A 22,850-nucleotide genomic window follows, 5' to 3' on the forward strand; every position below is an offset into this window, starting at 1 on the left:
ACCACTTAATCTCCAACACCATCAATCATTTCTTATTGCTAATTGCTTCACTTTTAAAGTGTCGAACGCTGGCTGCATCCTAATTACATTGCTCACGACCTCTGTAATTAACTCCGAGGGTATTTATCACAATCTTTCCGTCGTTTTATTAGAGGCAAGAGGGCGCAGAAGTTTTCTTGGAGTGATTAATGGGCTGTATACCTGGGCGGAGGCTTGGACTGTTTCCATTGTCAGTCCGGCTTTAAAATCGGATGACGAATGATTACTCGTTAGGGTTAGTGTTTCAATCACGTTAGGTTACCAACCTTAATTTCGAACTCCTCCTATGTTCTTCTGATTAATTTCCGCAATCCAATGACAGTTTATCTTTCCCCTGGGACAAACTTGACTTTCATTGGTTGGGTTTTTACTGGCGGTCAAGCTGTAGATCCTGGCTAGGAGGTGCTAAGTTGGGAATAGAAGTGGGAATAGTCCCGTTAGGTTACCATGTAGAAAAACATAATGTTTTAAAGCTGAAGCAAAATTATGCAAAAGTAAATAGTTAACATTAAGCTCATTAAAATATGTAATCTGCAGATATGACGTGACGTATGTATGACGTTTGGATGTAAGAAAAATTCCAACCTGCATATCTCTACAACTGCAGGAACCAAATCAGTTATATTCTACTCGTTATCTTTTAGACGAAATCTAAAGTTTAAGCAATGTGCCAAGATTGTACAAGTTACTTGTTTTCTACAAATAGGCTTCTAAAAAATAAACCGTCGACCGTCAATGGAAACGAGCCCTAGTGACGAGGAACGGAGAAAAAGTAAAAAATGTATTTTATTGTTGCTCTTTGTAATACTACTAATGACATTGCTTTACTTTGCAATGAAGTACAGTTAATTTGACTCTGTAAAAGCGCATGATCATGATAACACTTCTAATATACTATACATATAAAATGCTATTACAATATGACTGTTTATTATGCAAACCCATATGCTTATTTTATGAACAATATCAAGATTATTTGCGACACAAGGATCGCTATGAATCTGAACGATATTTTTTATTGCAAACCAAATATTTGTAGGCTAACCAAATGATTTTGATGCTGTTTTTAGTGGCTAACCAAAATAAATGTTATTACAGCTGATCATTTAATTACTTCTCTTACAATATTATTTATATTGACGGATCATAAATTGATTCCAAAAGTAACAAAAATTAAACAATCTTTATCTTTACCTTCTACATTCAAAACCAAGCCTCGCTTTGTGAAATAAGTAGATAAATTAAACAACTAATTTACCTCAGACAAAACCATTCGCTACTTTAATTTCAAAGACAAACAAACTCTTCCCTTTGTTCTCTAAACACACACTTTGCCCTTAGGGAGGTAACCTACTGGCTACCTCCCTGTAGAATATTAAAAAATGCACTAAAATTATTTGCGTAAGCAATTTTTATGGGTGAGGAAGCTATTTAACTTGGAACTGACGCACGCGAGGTCCTTTCAACGACTTTCTTTTTGGCTAAAAATACAGGGTGTTGGTTTCAATCAATGTTTAGGTCTAGCACTTAACGCTGAAGTTTGACGTGTCTAAAACCTCCCGTGCCACTCATTAAAGGTAGTGTTTATTAAAACCTAAAATCTTATGAACATATTGTTGCTATGAATGATTTTTTGTAAGTAGGTAGTGGTTAAGTTTTGTAAGCATTTGGTTGCAGGCAGCGAAAGCCTAGTCTTTAAGTTTGAGGACATCCTAGGGTTGTGTCCAGAAGTGGACGTCTTGAAAAGAAGGCCCAAGTACAAAAGTTACCTATTTGTATTTTGTGGCACAAAATATGAGTATACTAGCTTTTGCCCGTGGCTTCACCCGCGTGAAATTTAGTGTCACAGATCGGAATAAATTATAACCTATATGTTAATCTGGGTTACAAACAATAATACTGTAAAGTTTCAACAAAATCCGTTCAGTAGTTTTTGCGTGAAAGAGTAACAATATCCAGACATCCAAACTTTTGCATTTATTATATTAGTAGGATTTAAACGTGAAAAGCCACAGGCAAAACCAGTTTGCGAATAAATTCAAATTAACTAACTGTGTCAGTTAACTGATGTGTATCAGCCTTGTGTTATTTTTAGATTGAAAATTAAAAGCGTGGGTGTGTTTTGCGTATGATAATTACTTTGCGTAAATATTCGTGTTCTTGGAATATAGTATTTGGGGCAAGTCACTGAAGTGTGTATTGAAGTGCTTGGGTTTTTCGCGTCGTAACACTTTATGTGGCAAGATAATTTGTAAAATGTAAGACAGTCTGTTTTTTGACTTTTTTGACTTAGGTCGTGCTTGAATATGACCTTGATCGTAATATTACTAGATGTGCCCGCGTCTTCATACGCGTGAAAATAGTTTGAATATTTCCCGTTTTTGCAACATATTTCTTTGCTGCTCCGCTCTTATTAGCTCTAGGGTGAAGTTAAGAGACTAAAGACTTCCTAATAAAAAAATAATTTTGAAATCAGACCAGTAGTTCCTGAGATTAGCGCGTTCATAAAACAAATAAACTCTTCAGCTTTATAATATTAACTAGCTTTCCGCCCGTGGCTACACGCGCGTGGACCCCTGAACCCTATTTTTTTCCAAAATAAAATTTAGTCTATGTTACTCGTGGATAATGTAACTTTCGAATGGTGGAAGAATTTTAAAAAACGGTCCAGTAGTTTTTGAGCCTATTCATTACAACCAAACAAACAAACAAAGTTTTCCTCTTTATAATATTAGTGTAGATTAAGTAAGTATCTATAGATTAGTTTGTGTACATACATCAATGAAATAAATAAGTTTGTTAGCGTTTAGAATATGACTGAATATTTAACATATTTAAGTCTTTTAATCCCACATTATAACAAAAACATCAGAAGAAGCTGTAAATCAATCAACTTGAAAGCGCTACAAGTTCTTTGAGAATAATACTCAAACTACCGAAAGTATTTTCGTATAAAGTAATTTTCTACCTTTATTTTCCGAATGCTCGTTGACATGCTCATGACGTGTGAACATTCGTGTTCGTGACGTGCATGTTATGTATTCACGCCTCGTCACTTGTCACGAATATTATGGCACCTTGCTGTTGTCTTTTTGTGTTATAAATATATATATAATAGGTACAATTTTTAAAGCTGTTCTACATAAGATAAAGAAATTAATTTTTTTTTCGTTGCCTCTACTGAAAGTTTGGACAAATTCGTTCCCAGTGTTTTGAAGTAGGTAATCTATAAATCCATGATTTCATGGATTTTTTCACGAAAATTTAAGGTATTTTTAGGGTTCCGTAGCCAAAATGGCAAAAACGGAACCCTTATAGTTTCGTCATGTCCGTCTGTCCGTCTGTCCGTCTGTCCGTCTGTCACAGCCGATTTACTCGGAAACTATAAGTACTACAGTGATGAAATTTGATGGGAATATGTGTTGTATGAACCGCTACAAAATTATGACACTAAATAGTAAAAAAAAGAATTGGGGGTGGGGCCCCCCATACATGTAACTGAGGGNTGTCAGTACGCGCGACCTGTCTTTGGCATATGATCGCGCCGGCGATGGCGATGTTAGTGCAATTGAAGCATAAGTTGCTTTTTTCTTCATCCATAAGAAAAGTAGTAGATATTGTATGTAGCATATAGATAAGACATGTTGTGAGAAAATTAATTATGAATGTCATTATCAGTCAACATCCCGCCTGCATACCTGCCTGATGGAGAGGCATACCAACGTTCATTAAGCTAATCCAATTAGTGTTAATTGGGATTAGGACGATTCGCCATATTATTAATACCATTACGTATGAATTCGACCAAACAAGAGTAAATATTAATCTCAGAATAAATCGTCAGTTTTCACATATTTCCCATACTGAAACTGTCAATGTGCCAGTTATACCAGGAGTTACTCTCGGATAAAAGTTTGGTTGAATCGGGCCTAAGTAGGGCTATAAGTAAACTAGTCGAGTAGAGAATTGTTGGTTGTTAGGGTAGTTTTAAAATAGTTTTAAATCAGATTAAACAATTTATTAAATCAACATAGCCACAAGTAACAAGAAATATACCATCACTATCACTACTAAACTTACTTTTCAATTTTATACATCCTCTCTAAATGGCCAAATAAATTATGAAAAGATTCGAGGAAATCTGTAACAAATTTGCTCGTTTAATTTAAATCGTTAACGCTATAACAAGACTATTCAATACAAACTTTTCACAACATCAAAAAATCTCACTTTTACTTACCGTTCATTTGTATATTAAGGCACTAATGGCCGCAATACAAATATTATCTTTATTACGTCCCAAAATAGCAGCTTTTCGAACGTAGGCGTCGAGCATTTTAAAAATTCCTTACAGATACCAGCTTTTATACGTCTTACACTCGACTGAGCCATCTCCTTTCTCATGCTAATTTCAAGCGTTCAAAAGAGATAAAGATATTATTTTTTTGCCCTGAAATGACGGCGCACGTTTTATTGGAAATGAAATGATATTCGGATTTGCGCGGATTTTTCTCTGGGATGCCAAAGGTTAAAAAATCTTGGAAAGATGGTACAGAGAGAGCTATAGTAGGTAACTTTACAATATTTTTTATGTTAAGCTGGAGACTTTATTCTTGTTCTGTAGCTTGAGTGTCTTAATTACTTTTAACATCAAGTTTTACTAATCTCCATAAATTACGTGAGACAATTTTGGCCATTTTTCAACCCCCCCGCCCCCCTTGGTGAGATTTGGTGAGATTTTGCCTGACCCCCTCCCCCACCCCCCTAATCTCACGTGATATTTAATGAAATGCCTATTTTGCAATGTCTATGCTTCGAGTATATTAGATTTAAGTATATGAAAAAATCAGTAACCCAGTGAACCCAGTGTCGTGCCACGCGCAGTGCAGGGTTCCGTAGCTTCCCGTCGTTTAGTAAGACAAGCAATAGCTTTAACCTAGGACCAGTTTTTTGATTCATAGTTAAAATAAGTAATTGTTAAATTTTGCTACTAATGGTTAAATATTAATGAAAAATGTAAACTAATAGTTAAAAAATGTACTAAAAGTCAAGTTAAACATTGTTAAAAAAAACATTTTTTTCTGTTATTTAATCACTTATCATTTGACATCTGTCAAATTTGACTATTGGTTACTTTAACTACGAATACATAATATTTTCATACTTATGTAATGTCATTCTTTAGGGTTCCGTAGTCCTGACAAGGAACCCTTATAGTTTCGATATGTCTGTCTGTCTGTCCGAGGTTTCGCTTGGAAACTATTGGCACTGGGGAGCTGTAATTTTGTGAAGGTATGTGTATTAATTACGCCGACAAAACGGTAAAATAAATTTTCTAGGGTAGCTCCCCTGCATGTAAAGTGGGGATGAATTTTTTCAAGGAAAACTATAACGGTTAAGATACATTACTTAGTTTAAGAGTAATAGTCATTTGACTCATGTATTAGGTATACAATTTCTTAACCAGTAAAAAATCCTTAAAAGAAAATATGAAAAGTGACTTTAGATGAAGTAATTGCTTGCTTCTGAAATATATTGTGGTAACGACAGACAACTACGGAACCCTACACTGCGCGTGGGACGACACGCACTTGGCCAATTTATTACGCAATAGCGATGCCGATGACGTTTTTTTTTTAATTTCGAATTTTCTTAATTTCGACATTTATTCTGCATCTTTAGTGTTCACAAATGCAGATGGAGGCATTTTTAGTTTAATTTGATTAGACGGTTTGGAATAAATTGTCATTATCATCATAAAAAAAATCATTTTTTTTTACTTCAATAACCCAGTTTTCTGGCAATTTTACTCTATTTCTTGCGGGAAAAATTACGTGATATTTTCCGAGACCCCCCCTCTCCCCCACGTGAGATTTAGTGAGGTTTTCGTTGACCCCCTCCCCCCCCTAAAAGCCTCACGTAATTTATGGACGCCCCCTTTAAGCAAAACGGTATCCACGTGTCTTTAATTTAGGCGAAAGGAATGTAGCTCTGAATGTTATTTCAATTGCGAAAGTAAGTGTGCTTTAAGGTAATAATGATAGGGTCCAATTTAACCTGTATTTGATAATTTGTTAATAAAATAGCAGAACACTGAAATTAATCTTTTCTTTCACATGTCGAGCATTGAGTGTATAAAAAAGTGTTTAGAAAGAACTTATTTGTAACCTGACGGTGAGACTGACATTTTATTTTGATCATATTTTAGTACAAGAATTTACAGAATATAATATTGTGTTCTACTCGTAAAATGAAACTGAAAACAGGAGATTTTTAATATCCGCACAAAACCGTTGTTTCACATTCACATTCGCACTGCAATAAAGTCTCTTTGATCCGCTCCGTAATAAAGGTGCCGTTATACAGCAAATAGTCACAAAATAGTGCCAGAATGCTCTGTTAGTCACAGAATAGTGCTAGAATGGTCTCTGCGTGTGTTTACAAGGCGACTACACCAGTTCTTGCTGCCATCTTGGTTTCATTGACCTAGATCTAGCCATACACAGGATATCAGGAATGCTAAAGAGCATTGTTTAGCATTGTAATAGCTTTAATAGGCACACTTGTTACTTTTTATTATACAGGCAGTGGAGGCAGATCAATATAGTCTTGAAGAAGAGATCCTTAGATTTTTTCGTGGATATAAACGACGATCGTTTTCTTTTCATATTTTTTCGAATTCAGTTCATTTTCAGAAAAAAATACTTAACTGTTTTTCAGTTTAAACGCTTGACTAGTCAGAGCTGATTAGTTTTGTCAATCTAATCCTTTGGAGAATTAATTACAAATAAGTAGGAAGCGTTGCAGGCTGATATCTGCCAGCAATACTTTATTTTTGTTTTATCTTTACCATTTTTTAAAAAGTCTCGTTAACCCATCGTGGTAAGGTATAAATGTGCGTTATGCGTGGGATCACCACAACAGTCAAGCAGAGACGGGGTTAGAACTCCGAGTTCCTCAAATCTCAATTCGGCCAGTCCGACACCGACACCATTTCGCGAATCCTCTAAAGACAACTAAATTGATTAATAACAAAAATGAATAAAGAGAAAATGATAATGTGCACCACTTTCACTTTCGATTATTTTGCGCTTAAAACGGCCTCTACGTGTTGGATCTGTATCCCCACGCAAGCTTTAAAGGACCGGGCCACTTTTGACCCGTGAGCTCCAAAGCGTACAAATAATAATAATATTTTTTATTTATAAGTTCATCTTTGGTCTTTCTCATCCTAAGTTTTATCCTTAAAAAATCTCGAAAGGTAAAAAACGGTCCTCGAAGCAGGATTTACAACAATCCTAAGAAAGGTTGTATTCAAAGGGTCTAAACCGGACAAGCGCTTATCCTGCCATTTGGGTCAAGAACGGCACACCGGAAGTCGATGACAACATTTTGCGTGTATCCTCGATGGGGTGCTCACTCGTGTGTAACGTTAAAGGATAAATAAGGATGTGTTTGAGGCTTATGTTAGATTAAATATACCATTTAGGATGGACCTGGTTGTTCGCGTAGGGGAGACCGAGGAGAGTTGTAACATATTAATTTGATATTTGCATGCCCGAAATGACAAATAGTGAGACCTATCCATAAATCTGTACCACATTTAAATAAATTTTGGTTCTGATTCAAAGGTGAATCATTACAACGCCGATTTCTCTGCACCTGTGACAGTTTATCGAGCTGGCAATTTCGTAAATTCGTTACTCTTTCGACTCCCCACAATGTTCGTGAAATTGTCAGCTCGCTGTTATAGGTACAGAGAAATCGGCGTTGTAACAACTCACTTCTGTTACAACTTCCACAGATCGCGGGTTATGTAGGTATATGTATGTATTTATGTTTCATAAATCTGTTTTTATATCCTTTACTTGTTTGGCACGCGTTTAAATAGCTATGTTAAATGTTTTTTTTATTTATGGTTTGTTGAGTTATCCCGAAAGGTAGGGCAAGCTATATTGGAACGACAATAAGTGCCTGAAAAGGGCCTACATACAAATAAAGATCCGAGATAAATTCATTTCAGACTTGAAAGAATCTCCATCAAAATCACGGTTCAATTCTTAACCGGTCAAGATCAGCCGGGTCCCTGCGACCCGGTTGCGGGTCACGATCACCCGGGTCCCGGTGACCCAGATATGGGTCACGACCACGGTGCAGGATGGCCGCGCATGCGCTCGTCTATTTTTAACTGACATTGAACACTTGACATTGGACTTCGTATGGGATGTTACTTCCATCGATTTCTTGATATGAGAGCAAAGGTGCGTTTTTCGTAAAACCGTATGATGCTGGTTTGTAATAAATAGGAGTGAGTGATAGAAGATGACCTAAATATTTTGAAAGCAGCTAATTGCTAGTAAGTTACTCGAGAGATACACGTGACCCTATGGTGTCACGACGAAGGACTTATTTATTCGAGGACCATAGAGTATTAAGTAGGACTTCTTGGCGGGAATCTGAAGCGTCATGTTAGCGGTTTTGTTTTATTTCCTGAAATTCGTGTGTGGGCGACTATTAATGTGTAATAATGGTGGATTATTAACCATTGAGTGTTCGTGAACGTGCATGGGTGTGGGCAAGTGAAGCAAAACAGTGCATCGTGATTTTTCTGGTTCTCTCAAGTTGTCCATAGGAGGTCTCAGTAAAGCACCACAACTTTACTGAGACTCAAAGGGTGGGAAGGGGTATCATCTATCATCCTTCATTATAACATTACTTGATCTCATTTTGTAACTCGTATCACTTATATACTTGAAAATGGCACTAATCAAGTCGACCTCGACGTGTATTGCCAACATCATCAAAAAAGAAGAAGAGTATTAAGTATGCCATTTATATTTAGCAGCATTAATAAAGCAGAAAAGTTCTCGAGTGGCGACCATGGACCGGAAGACGTAGCGCGGGCAGCCCCCCCACTAGGTGGACCGACGATTTGCTGAAGGTCGCTGGAAGAAATTGGATGCAGGCAGCACAGGACCGATCGTTATGGAAATACTTGGGGAGGCATTTGTCCAGCAGTGGACGTTATTTGGCTGAAACGAACGAACGATCTGAATTCGTTCGTTTCGAACGATATAAATTCGGGAAATAATTAGTACCTACCCATTTACCATTTGAGATTTGAGTATCATTTTGTCTTAGAGGTAATAAATATTAAGTTATTTAATAATCGAGTTCCGGGAATCCCCGGCTCCCGAGAGATGTTTGACAGGCCGCGGAAATCCAGAAACTCCTGAAACTGAGACATTAAACTAACTTTATTCAATACAAAAGCAGCAAAGGGATTATACAACATACGCTGAGGTTCTTCAACAATTTCCTTTATAAAACTTTTATTCGCGCAAGGACGTAACACATTTATCAACCCGGAAAGGTATTGTAACAATAGGTAGGTCAGGAGGATTTGATGAGTGCTACTGACAACGCCACTCTTGTGGCGGAGTTTTGGGCTGACACTGTGTAGGTTTGTTGTCGACACGAAAAGAAGAAGAATAGGTACCAACTCGAGGCGGTCAGTATTCTTTGTATGAAACTCCATAGTGCAACGTACACTTATCCGCACCATAACGTAACGCCTCGTCTCACGGTTGACAGCGCGCGAAAGGCGATGACAGCTCGCAAAATGCGATACGGTTGATTCCTTTCCGAGTTCATAAGTCTGCTATGATCTTAAATCTGAAAGCTTGTTGAAAAGTAATCCATACCGCATATTTTATTCCATGGATCTTAACTGGATCGTACACTCTACAGATTCAACTAACCAATTCTCAACCTTATAACGGGTATAAGGATAAATACAGTTTATTCGATCGATGCCTTTCGTAAGGTTCTCACGCGCTACGTGACTGATTTTCGAGGAGGTTGTTAAAATTTACGCGACCCCCCATAAAGATGCGTAAATAAGTTATGTACTTGAAACGAGAGAAGCGCTGAGAGAAAAGCTTCTGAACGTGTAAGAATAACAGAAAAAAATGACTTAAGGTGCAAGTTCGTAGCTATTTCATAGAAATAGTACATAGAAATCAAGTGACAGTGGGCGTGGCACATAGCTTGCAGAGCTGATGGCCGCTGGGGCAGAAAAGTTTGCGAGTACCGATCACGGGCCGGAAGACGTAGTGTGGGCAAGCCCCCACTAGGTGAACCGATGGTTTGGTGAAGGTCGCGGGAGGTGCCTAGATGCGGGCAAATCGTTGTCCAGCAGTGGACGTCATTTGGCTGAAACAAACGAAGTGTCCCAATGACACGTCGTCTGCTGTGTGAAGTCCGCTATGAACTTGCATTTGCACAGTCGATGCTGCCAAAAATTGGAAGCTAATACATTTCTCGAAATACAAGAAAAGTATAGGTAACGCTACAGATTAAAGTGTTTTCTTTTCTTTTATGACTCTTCTTTATGGGTTTGTAGCGAAATGTCATAGGTGTTGCATTTTTCAGGGCACGTCACAAGCCGGCTCTACACAAAATAATAATATGTCTCCTTAATCCGTCTCTTTTTCTCATACTAAAGACTTTTTATGGGTGAAAGCGACAGCTATAGCTGCAAAAACTGATTTATGTAGCTGTGAATCTCCAGGTGGGTGTGAGGACGCGTTTGAAATACATTTAATGGAATCATCCATGCCCATTTCTTTGTTGACAAGTTGACAAAGAGGAATGTTAGTACAGACGACGGCATGTCAATTCAAACACTGTGGTACCTTATCCTGTTGTAGTAGATGCGGTTTTGCAACAAAAATGTGCTGTTGACTGTACAAAAGGGTTTGCCAAGGTTCAACACTTAAGAAACAAATGAGGATGTAGATCAGCTGATGATAACCAACATCCATTGATATAAACCTCGACCAAAAAAAACAATTTTTGGTCGAGGGTAGCGCGAGGTGCGGGGAGTTTGATCCGAGCAATCCGAGCGTCATTGTAGTGTGCGTGTGCACTCATGGATAACTTAGCGTATACCGATAACACTCAAAACATTAGCGGAAGAATGGTGGGGCGCGTCTTCGTGGATGAAACGATCTATAATAACATCTATTGATATTTGCATTAACAGAACAGTTGCCAATGAAGTTGCCTCCTTTTGATTAATAGTTATTTAATCTTGTACTTATTTTTGGCACCTGAAAAGCACTCACTATCTTAGGCAATGGCCTACGAGTACGAGATGTAGTACGAGGGTAATTAAAAGCCTACGTTTGTACCACATTAACATAGAAGAGGATAATTTGAACACTTACGAATACATCAATCATATACAACAGGACCTCAGAGGTAAATTGTGGATTTTGAGTACACTCTTATGCCATGCGAAATAAAGCTACTTTTGCAGTGCAATCAGACAGTTAATTGACCTGTGCTATGTTGTAGATAGAAGGTACAGTCATCGTCAAATAGTTCGTCACACTTATAGTACCCAAAAATTGACAACACAACCTTATTCCAATTGTAACAAAGACGTGTTGCGAACTTTTTGACCACTTTGGGTGTCACGAACTGTTTGCCGCTCACTGTACTTTATCACACTTCGATGGTTTAGGTCATAAATTATGTCGGCTTCAAGGTTTTCGATAATGTGTGATACATGTACGACAAAATATATTGAACTGAATTGTATAAAAATATTGAACTGAAGAAAGGTATTCCAGTTACCTACTTAATTAAGTTGTGTATTTTCGGAAAAGGTTAAAAAAGAGATAATCCATATAAAATAAAGTTTACGTTGATAAATTGTGTAAGTACCTACCTATATGAGGAACTTTATTAAAATCTTGTAATTCTAATAAAAAATGTTACTTACAAGAAATTTAATTCAAAAGACCAAAACAAAGATATGCTTTAATAACCGTAAGCTACTACGAGAATATAATTTTACTTTTTACGAAGCACTTAATAACTACTTTATGTATAAACGGTCCCATTTTCGTGGCAATAAACTTTAACCTCTGTAATATTATAATGTGCCGGTACTACAATTCACCCTTTAATTTCACACTACACTGGCGACATCTCTCACATACTAAATAATATTACGATACACTTGTAACATTTACGACGTAGTGCTGGCCAAGTGTTCGGCCCATGATTCGGTCTCAGTTTCGGCTTGATACCAACAATAAGTACGAAGCTATTCCCGAAGGGATACAATTTGCTTGATCTCCTTAAAAATTATAAGCTTTGTGTCAACTGTGCAACTACGAATACTGAATTCTTTGGTCACGTCTCTAGAAATGAGAACTCAAATTGAGAGACTGGTGGTAAAGGCCAGGTGGAAGGCAAGAGAGCAAGCGGTCGATCGTTAACCCGCTGGATAGATGCCATCACAAAGGCCACTGAGTTCACCATGGTCTAGTGTAGGTACTCGCGACGCCTCTAACCGTCAGAAATGGAAGCACATCGCAAGGAGAGCTACCCTCGGAGATGACATAACCCCACCATGTACCTCGTCAGCGCAACCACGATCACTCTGACAAGAGTGCCCGATTAAGAAGAATTATTCTGATAAACAATAATACTTTAAAGCTTCATCAAAATCCCACCAGTAAGTTTAGTAGGATGGACAATTAACAATTTTATTATTTTCGGTTTCGGCTACAGTCTTGGCTGACTTTAAAAGAGAAGCCGAAAATTCGGTTTCGGCAGAAAATACTACCTTACTAAACACTCTCGAGTTTATTACCAATAATATTTTCCGAGCCAGCGGATATTTTCAATATTTTTGGTTGTTCCATTAGTGTGAGTCAGGGGCCCCATAACGTTAGAGGTCACATTAGGACAAAGGGTACTTATCAATAGCTCTATGAAAATGCTGGAAAAATAATGATTTTAGGTGCATGTAATGTATTGAAATAGTTTGTATGACACCATCATCATCGTCATCATTTCAGCCACAGGACGTCCACTGCTGAATATAGGCCTTCCCCAATGATTTCATTTGACCTGTTGGTAGCGGCCTGCATCCAGCGCCTTCCTGCTACCTTTAGGTCGTCGGTCCACCATGTGTGACATCTTCACTTTTAATTCTAAAAAGAAAAATGCAAAGGTTCTTCCAGTCATCTTTTTGGATGTTGGAAAACATTGTGTCCACTTGAAATCTGTCAGTGTCAATATTTTGTATGACAGATGCCTAGGGAGGCCATTAATTTGGAGACTAGATAATATCAAAATGCAAAAACAAGTTACCTGGTGTTCCTTATAAGATACTCAAATGTTTTGCAACAGTCTAGAATATTCAATCGATTTATCATTTGATGAACAGCTGAGATACATCAAAACTGTAATATAATATGACTTGTACAAGTTTTCTTCCCAATCATCAATTATAGTCTCCATTACAATGAGTTATGATCTGAAACATTTCAGTTTCTGAAGGTTTCGTCTCGAAACAAAGCTTTTGTTTGGTTTTGCTAGACAGATGTAATCAGAGGAGGATGCCCGCCGCTCGATAGACTGATGGCTGATAACGATGACTGGGGGCGTAGTATGAGTTTACGTCAAACGCATTAAATAAATTAATAAATCTTTGGAAAATTTTACACAGCGCCGCTAGCCCCAAAGTAAGCAACTTAATGCTTGTGTTATGGGTGCTATCTTAACGGATATACTACTTATACACTTTTTTTTTAATACATACATATTATACATAGTAACGTCCAGACCCGTCACAACAATTAAAATTCATCATTTCAATTTCTGCCCGGCCGGGAATCGAACCCGGGACCTCTCGGCATAGTAGTCCGTTCTGAACCACTACACCAAACGGCCGACAATCATTCGGTTTCGACTGCGTAAAAAAGTGACATTAAATGTATGACGGATTATACAGCGCCCCTAGCGGAAACTTTCAAGAACTAAAATCTTCATTTTTTAACACGCTCACACTAAGCCCTCTGGTAGTAGCTAGATGTAAAACGAGAGACCTTGTTAGGTGTTATTTTTGATGATAATGATAAGGTTCGCCATAAGTACGAGTAAGTAGGATTTGGAAATTTTCACGCTTTGTCAATACTTCAAATATCACGCTTAGAATTTATTTTTTTCTGTTTTAATTCAACTATAAATTGAAATCTATTCAAGGATTCTTGGATGGATCAAACTTGGAGTGCAAGTGTGGTTTTGTTCCCCAGTAGATGAAGCACATGATGTCGTGCCCTGTGAGCCCAAACAACTGCACGCATGAAGACTTAATGAAGGCTACTGACCACGCCACACTTGTAGCGGAGTTTTGGGCTGACACTGTGTAGGTTTGTTGTCGACGCGACAAGAAGAAGAAGATCCAATGAAAAATAGACAGACATAAAAACAGTACATTTATGGTACGTGGTTTGGTACATTAGGGCTTTTTGAGCACGGAACCCAAAAAGTAATAATGTACTTATTTATAGGTACGTCGTACAGTGCGCAAAGGAAATGGAATCGCAGGTTGTTTCGAATTTTCCATTGTGAAATTATCAGTGACATTGATGAATGTTCGGCACCTCACAGCTTGAGATAGAGTTGGTTCCGGACGTTTATATTTGCAATACAAAGAAGAATTTTTGGTTTGTCTGTGTATTTTAGGTATGTACCGATTATACACTGGCTTGCAAAACTAAGCTTGGATTGCACCATCTTACATTAACTTTAATAAACGTCAAGTCTTTCAAACTCCATACAAAAATCACCGGTTATCATTGTATATTTACTGTTAAAGTTGGTGGTGGTGCAACTCAGCCTTAGTTTAACACTTTCAAAATTGCAATATTTTTTTTAAATACAATACAGTTTCGAAATGAAAAGACTGGAAAAAGAGTTTAATAGTTTACTTTAGTGTCTAAGAAAGCAGACAAAAATTGCTACGAGTATAAAGCGATTTTTTTAAATCTCTAACTTCTATAGTTTAAAAAAAATGCAATTTCGAAAGTGTGATACTTAGTTTTACTTATTACATATTTTGAAGCAAAATACTTGAGTTTTAAAAGCAATAAATTCAATGTCTAGGAGAGTTGTATTTAGAAAACCATTAACAAGAATAGCATTTAACGATACTAATTTGACTAAAGTGTCACTATTGTTAAAACAAAATGTGTGCCTAGTTATGTGTGTATGTGTGCCTAGAGGTTAACTAATAAACTCCCTGATAACCTTAAAAATTGGTATAATTGAAAATTGCTCTAAACTTATTAATATTAATAGTCCAGTAGAATTAGCTTTTAAATCGGAAATAATTCCTACAAAAGATTTTATTGTTTTAATGGCTTCATTGGTTGCCCATTAAGACTCTCCTAAGTTTTCGACTTCGACGGAGTTGTGCTTAAGTGGTGGGGGCCCCCGAAAGGGGCATTTTTTCGGTTTTCCGGTTATACCGCGTAAAGGACTTACCTTATCAAAAAGTGGTCTTCATGACGGTTGAAGGGCACTTAATCCTGCATTGAATAAGACCAAATTCATATGTTTTGGACAAACCGTTCTCGCGCTAAAGTTCGGCAAAGTAGAAAATATACGTATAATTAATGACCCTCTCCACGTCCAATGGTTTGTTACCCACAGGCTTCCAAGCCTTGTAAAGGGTCGCCTTAACCAGTGTAACCCTAACAAGGCTCACGAGTTTGATTCGCTTATCCTTGTTCGTCCCAGCCGTTCCTTAACTGCGGTTGCTGCACCTCTTGCTGGCACTCTCCTGAACGACTCTGTGTTACCTACTGTGGCTGCCCCTCTTCCTTGTATCCTCCTGCATGACTACGTTGCCTAGCCGTATGCCTGGTCTAAGGTTCGACGCCAAACAAACTCCGTCGAAGTCGAAAACTTAGGAGAGTCTTAATGGGCAACCAATGAAGCCATTAAAGCAAAAAAATCTTTTGTAGGAATTATTTCCGATTTAATCAATTTTTGTGTTTAATTCTACTGGCCTATAATACAATGAAGCGGCTTCGGAGAAACTTATTTGCTCGAAGTGTCCGTGACTGCTGAATTTTGAAGAGGATTTATTAGCCGATACTGAGGGGATAGCCGATACTGAGGTAGTAGTATTTGATATTCTGATCTGTTGCCAATTGACCTTTAAATTAATTAATTCTGAACAACTAAATTTAAACTTTCGCATTCCATTTCAACTAATATGTCTGCTTGTGATCACGGCTGCAGCATAACCATGATTAGGTACATAAATGTAACAACTCATATAAAAAAAAAGTCGCGTCATGATCCGTGTTTCTCTATTTGAACCGATACTTTTACTAACATTGCTTATTAATATTAAACGGGTGTTTTCTATCTATAATTTTTATGTATTTAAAAGTAATATTCTTTACTTCATTGTTATTGAATTAGAAGATATTCAGAATGCCATCCGAGAAACGCTGCAGTGTCCCATTGATACTGAAATCATTATTCGCTTGTCGCTTATTCATATCTTGTATACAAAATGCTTCCAAAATGACAACAATTATTCGAGTTTCAAGCGAAAACGTAGGGGAGTCCGAGGAGAGCTGTGACATTGCCGATTTTTTGGAAACCTATTAACAGTTTATTATCAGTGAGCTCACAACAGCGCGTATTTGTTAGCTATAGACTTTATTTTTTTTCTAGTATCACTGCGACTGGTACCGATCTATTGTGATCGCCACTGTTTTCCTTATAGTTCGCCTTCGAGTCCTGCATCCATTAGGAAGTGTAGTATCTTTTAGGAGGCGAAATGTTTTACATTTGTGGGCTTAGGGTGTGTTTGCCCAGTAGTAAACTCCGCTTGCGCATCAAAGGTCCGCAGGCAGTGAGAATGTGTAGTGGCGTTCTTGTTTCGGACAGTCCCATAGTGGACAAATGTTTGTTAATGCTGCAGTGTCCAGTGAGGGCTCTAAGATGACGCGCACTCTTACGAGCTCGCTAGTAGATAATAAGTTCAAAAATTCGACAATGTCACAACTCTCCTCTGTTACAACTCTCCTCGGTCTCCCCTACAATCTTGCGAAATTATGAGACGAATTAATGTACTGTAGCGAGCTTTCGAGAAAATGTGTCTTTGAAAGAATAAGACAAAATACCTTAATGGATATAAATGGACGAGCCGAGTGGATGTATGTATTACAGACGAATTTTAGCAGTCTACTCGTTTCTTAGTGTAAGTAATTCATGTGAATTCTACTAAATAATAATTTAAGTAAGTTACAAGACTTTGCGATTTAGTTGAAACAGTATTACTACGAATGATGTCGCGGATTCAATAAACAAAATATATAAAAAACGTGTTCAATATAATATTACATTGTATGTATATGTATATATACTTGTATTATAAAGTTATTAACAGTATTCTTGTTGCAAAATAGCCTGTACCTAATTAGTATGAGATAAGACACCAAAGTGTATAACTTAATGTGCTGTGTTATTCATTAAAAATATTATCCACTTTTCTAGAGACAAAAAAGTAATGCACTGGAACACAGAAGCTCCTTGCTTTTGTAAGTCGGTTAATAAAACTTAGTGTTTTTAAACTTCACGTGACATCAAAGCAAACTTCTGTGCGTCCATTTCCAGCTTTATCTCACTTAGATAAGTGAGATCACTTAAAATCTTCCAAGTGGAAAATTCCTAAGTAAGCACGCGAATGAAAATCAAATTTTTGCGTAATAAAATACATCTGAAGCAGCTTCAAGAAGCCGATGTGAGCTTCGCTCGTTTCACATAACTAATCTGGGTCCGTAGTACCGAAAGATAAGATAAGCCAACCCAGAATCTAAAATCAAGTAAATACTTACCATCAGGCGATCCGTCGTCTGCTCTGTCTGCTTGTTTGCCTCCTGTCACATAAAAAAAAACAGAACAAAGTTGGGTTAGTTACAGCGTTTGTAACTCAAGAACGATTTGATTGACTTGATGATGATCCTTACCATGGCAGAATACGCTCTGAATAGAAGAACTTTGTATTTTAGTTACTTTTTTAAATTCCGCCATCTTACAAAACTGACAGCTCGCGTCACGCAGTTGACATTCATTCGTCATTCGTCCGGCAGTAAGTCCGGTATAGATGTCCCACGCTGAACTGTCCCACCAAACTCAATGACAGGGGGGCGCTACCATCGTTCAACTTTATGGTTTCCAACATGGCAAAAATCTGAACCAGCGATCCGGTATTGACTTTCTAAGTTCCCGCGGACAAACGTTTTTTACATTACACAAATCTTTGACAAACGATTTGTCAAAGATTTGACGAGTTCTATCTGAAGTCAAAACAATTGTGTGTATTGCTGTTTAATTTTATCTGTGGCAGTACTTTATCAAAATTAATGATCTGCCTGAATACGTGTTTTTGAATATTAACTGTTTGCGCATTATTTAGGCAAAAAGGGATGGAATTATAAACTTATATTATGGCAACTATTCGAAAAGGTTCGACCTCGTGTGCATACATTATTAAAAGCCATTTACCACGACGGTTTAGTGGTTAAGCTGTTGGGTTTAATTGACCTGGAAGTCCTCGGTTCAATTCACATGTGGGACATACATTATTGCTCACATAATAAATTATAGCAGCATTTATATATACCTACTCGTAAATAGAGAAAAACATTTTTATTTTAAAAAAATCTTAAAGCTTTACAACCGTGATCATTACGTGCAGAAAAACATACACTTATGTACCAGTTACCACCAGTACCACAGTTGTACCAGTTAGACTCAAACACACACAGTAAAGTACGTACTTTACTGAGAACTCTTACATTTAAATGCTCGTAATTGAAGGAATTATTCTCACGCAAAAATCTAGTACGACACGTGCACTAAAACTTTTTTATAGCCTTTGATTTCTTTATTTATTCTTAGTATCATTTTCCGATACATAAAGTTGTTTCTCCACTAACGATGTGCGAGAAATATGTGCTGCAAAAATAAGCAGCGATTTTGTGGAATTATGCAGAGCACCTAACTACAAAAGGTAAATAAGGAAGCTGAGTGGTGCAAAGATGCCTAACAGTGCAGTAAAACTGTGTGTAGAATCAGGGCGAGGGCGCCAAGTGGTTTTCTTTCAGCCATATGGTTTAACGTTAGGTTTGTATTATACTCGTATGTCAAGGGTTCATATACCTTGCATACGTCTCTCGCTCACATTCCACCATTGCTTCATTCGCATTCTTCGCTCGCTAGAAGCGAACTCTACTCACCAATTTTCACAAACTGTGCTTAGCGTGGCTAAATGATGATGATTTTTTTTTATTCCGTGTTAATTTTCTACGCACACAGCACAGCACTAGTATAAAAGCAGCCTTATAATATCGAATATTAGTTAGAAACTCAACTTTCGCAAAGAAAAGATGTTTTGCAATAATGTCTCCCTGAAAAATATTACGAAGCACTGAACTGAACTGAAAAATATATTGAAGAGTCTTCCTTAAAAAGTAATAATCATTTCAAATCAAAAACATCTTCGCAAATTGAAGTCTAGTGACCTGAATCGGAACTGTCTTTTGGCGGTGATACAAAAATGAACGGATATTGATAAAACGAGTGAACTGGCAACATTGAGGACCCAAATTTAGCTTCAGCTATAGCTATTTGAAATTAATAATTTCAGTTATTACCTGGTCCTATAAATTGTGATCTGTGATTTTCAAAGAAGTCATTTTGAGATGGACGTTAGTCGTGCGTTTGAAAAATGACTAATTTGGACGAGTCTTGAGGAATGAATAGTTTTTTCACATCAATAAAAAGTTATTTTTGTATGTTATTGTACACACGAGATTCTATTTTAGTTAATGTAGTTTCTTCTAAGTGAGTATCATTATTGCAAACTGACTTTTGCTTAGAATCTCGGTTTGTGACAGGGCGTATTTATTACTCGTCCCTTTGGGACTATGTAGGAATATTTTCCAGATAAAAATAGCCTTTTCCGTATGGAAATAATACTGTTTATCAGTGGAAGGTTTCACGCACTTCATCATTTTATTTTAGTCTATAGAACCTGTGGTGTCATACTATCTCCATTTTTTCAACTGGCCGCTGCAGTCTGCTATTTTCTTGAGGTCTTTAAGTGTGTGTATGTGTAAGTACATGCACATAACGATATATCGTCTATCGACTACCGCGAGTGTAATAACTATTAAAACTTTTGAAAAACGAACAATAGCCTTCGGCCCAGAACAGACGGTGAAACGCAACTGCAACGAAACTGCGGTCTCTCAACGGACGCTATGGCAGAAACTTAGATGCAACTCAAAAGTAACTAGCAGTCGCAGTTTCGTTGGAGTTGCGTTTCACCGTCTGTTCTGGGCCTTCGTCGTGCCTTCGTGAATTGCAACAACTAAACCTAGGTTTCCTTTTTTAACCATATCTACGTCATAGATTTATTTTTGATACGAAAAAGAAGAGTATCAAGAGACACATATGAACTTAGAGTTATTAAGATAGTACTTAGTTACAGTAGGTATAGTTGTTGCAATTCACGAAGGCGAGTGAGCTTTACATGTGTGTGGCTCGCTACTGTTCGTTTGTCAAAAGTTTTGATAGACATTACACTATCGTTATGTGCATGAACACGTACACACACAAGTAAAGCTCACTCGCCTTCGTGAGTTGCTAGAACTATAGATTAACTTGACACGAACGATATATCAGATGTGCTGCCCACACTGTGCGTTACAATGTATTGCACTATTGTTTCAACGCGTCCTCTAATGACGTTGCATTTGAGTGATTGGTTTTGGGCCAGCGTCAAAGCGGAGCTTGTGAACCAGGATATTGGGTTGTGTAGTTAATTGCTCTTTGATTGGACTAATTGCAACTCAGCCCTAATTACTGCATGAGTCGATTCTCGACTGTGTCATACTGCTCTGTGGCACTTTGTTGTTGCACGAGAGTTGGCGAGTTAAATAAAGATTTAGATTAGTTAGATTTAGGAAGATTTTTTTCACACATTACTAATAGTCCCGTAGAACCCTTGTGGTAAGCTAAATAAGCTTGTATTACGAGTGGGTTCACCTTAACAGTCCAGGACTCTTCAATTATTTTCGAAGATTTAATTTTATTGAATCTAGGATGTACCTATTTATGCATAAATTAAAATGATTCTATAAGTAAATGTTAAGTGCAATGTAAAAAACGATTTTTTACAGATATTCACGAGTTTTGAATGTATGTAATTTTTTTTTCAAATATCATTGAAAGTTTAGGATAGGGGTAAAACTTGAAAAGTTGCCTGGATTAACTTAAAATTACCAAATTTATTATTTTTGTTATCCAAAACATAGAACAGCAGTCGAATTTAAATTTACAGTCAATGACATTATGACATTCAAACTGTGATTGAAGATTTAATCACATTTAATTAACATAAAACTTTGAAATGACTAACTTTGAGGTTAAATACTATTGGAATCAGTTATTGGATTACAGGAATTAAACTCATGTGCTGGTATCTGAAAGAAAATTTCTAGAATTTCATTACGAAGGTGCCTAAATTCTAAGTTACGTTGAACTTGTGCTTATTTGTTTATTAAACTAGCTAGATCCTCAAAACTAGTCGAATTTATCGGTAAATCGAATTTAGGTTTAATTATTAAATTAACTGTGATCCTTTGAAAAGTATCTTCTTCAGAAGTTGTAACGAAATAAATTAATGACCAATTTCGGAACTTAATGCTTTAATAGCTTACTATTAACGAGTGTCATTAATTGGTTTAGTTTGGCTTTTAAGATACGATGTACCTACGTTTTAGAGGTAACAAGGCCCGATTCGACCAAACTTTTATCCGAGAATAACTCCTGGTATAACTGGCACATTGACAGTTTCAGTATGGGTTATATGTCAAAACTGACGATTTAATCTGAGACTAGCTTTCCGCCCGCGGCTTCGCCCGCGTGGAATTTTGTCTGTCACAGAAAAACTTTATCGCGCGCGTCCCTGTTTCAAAAACCGGGATAAAAACTATCCTATGTTCTTTCCCGGGACTCAAACTATCTCTATGCCAAACATCAAAATCGGTTGCGAGGTTTAAGCGGGAAAGCGTAACAGACAGACAGACAGACAGACAGACAGACAGACAGAGTTACTTTCGCATTTATAATATTAGTTGGGATATTAGTTGGGATTAATATTTACTCTTGTTTGGTCGAATCCACCCTAACACCCGTATTCACAAACGATGCTTGCTTAAGTGAAGCAGCATATCGAACGTAAAGCGTTGAATAGAGCTTTGTGATTGGTTCGTGTGTCACCCTGTGCGTCCACGCGCACTGTGAGACCTCATAGTTATGTGTGTGAATACGGGCGTGTCTTGATATTCGTCTTATCTTAGAGTAGAGTGCATCACTCTCGCTGAGCAGGTAATAAATAAGCCTGATTAAATACCTCCATCAATTCAATTGAAGCGTTTCATCAAGTCGTTCCTGGTAAAGTTTGGACTTACCAAATGAATGTACGTTTCGTCAGAGCCATATGTTACTATAACGATGTACAGTACATCAAATTACACATTTTCACTGCAAATTAGTAGCTCTTATAACTACGTAAGACCCCGCAGTATTTCTTGACGTCTGTATTATACTTACTTACCTCTAGAAAACAAAACAAACGCGCGGCGAAAAAGGAAAATCCAGCGAAAAACTCCGCGAAAAACAAATGATAATCGCGTTTAGTGGGCTCCAGGCAAAATTTCGCGCGCCATTACCCACTACTTAGCCCGAATGGAGGTGAATAACCCTTTGACGTTTGCCAAATGCCACGTACATCAGGTTGCAGCCTTTTAAAAGTAATGGACACAGACTCTATTGTTACTTTTGTGTTGTCATTTTTCTTTTGTGAAAATTAATCTTATAAATATCACAAAAAGTAATAGATCGCAGAAATACTT

The 22,850-nt window shown here is 37.3% G+C and overlaps 1 protein-coding gene across 1 annotated transcript in view; it reads left to right on the plus strand.

Moving 5' to 3' along the window:
* Positions 1 to 22,850, plus strand: part of LOC114357814 (synaptotagmin-6) — a 117,059-nt gene that overhangs the window by 32,986 nt on the left and 61,223 nt on the right. The gene's annotated exons all lie outside the window — the stretch shown is intronic.

The sequence above is a fragment of the Ostrinia furnacalis genome, unplaced genomic scaffold (genome assembly GCF_004193835.3).
Source record: "Ostrinia furnacalis isolate ACB-3 unplaced genomic scaffold, ASM419383v2 OfSCF0232, whole genome shotgun sequence".
Taxonomy (NCBI): domain Eukaryota; kingdom Metazoa; phylum Arthropoda; class Insecta; order Lepidoptera; family Crambidae; genus Ostrinia; species Ostrinia furnacalis.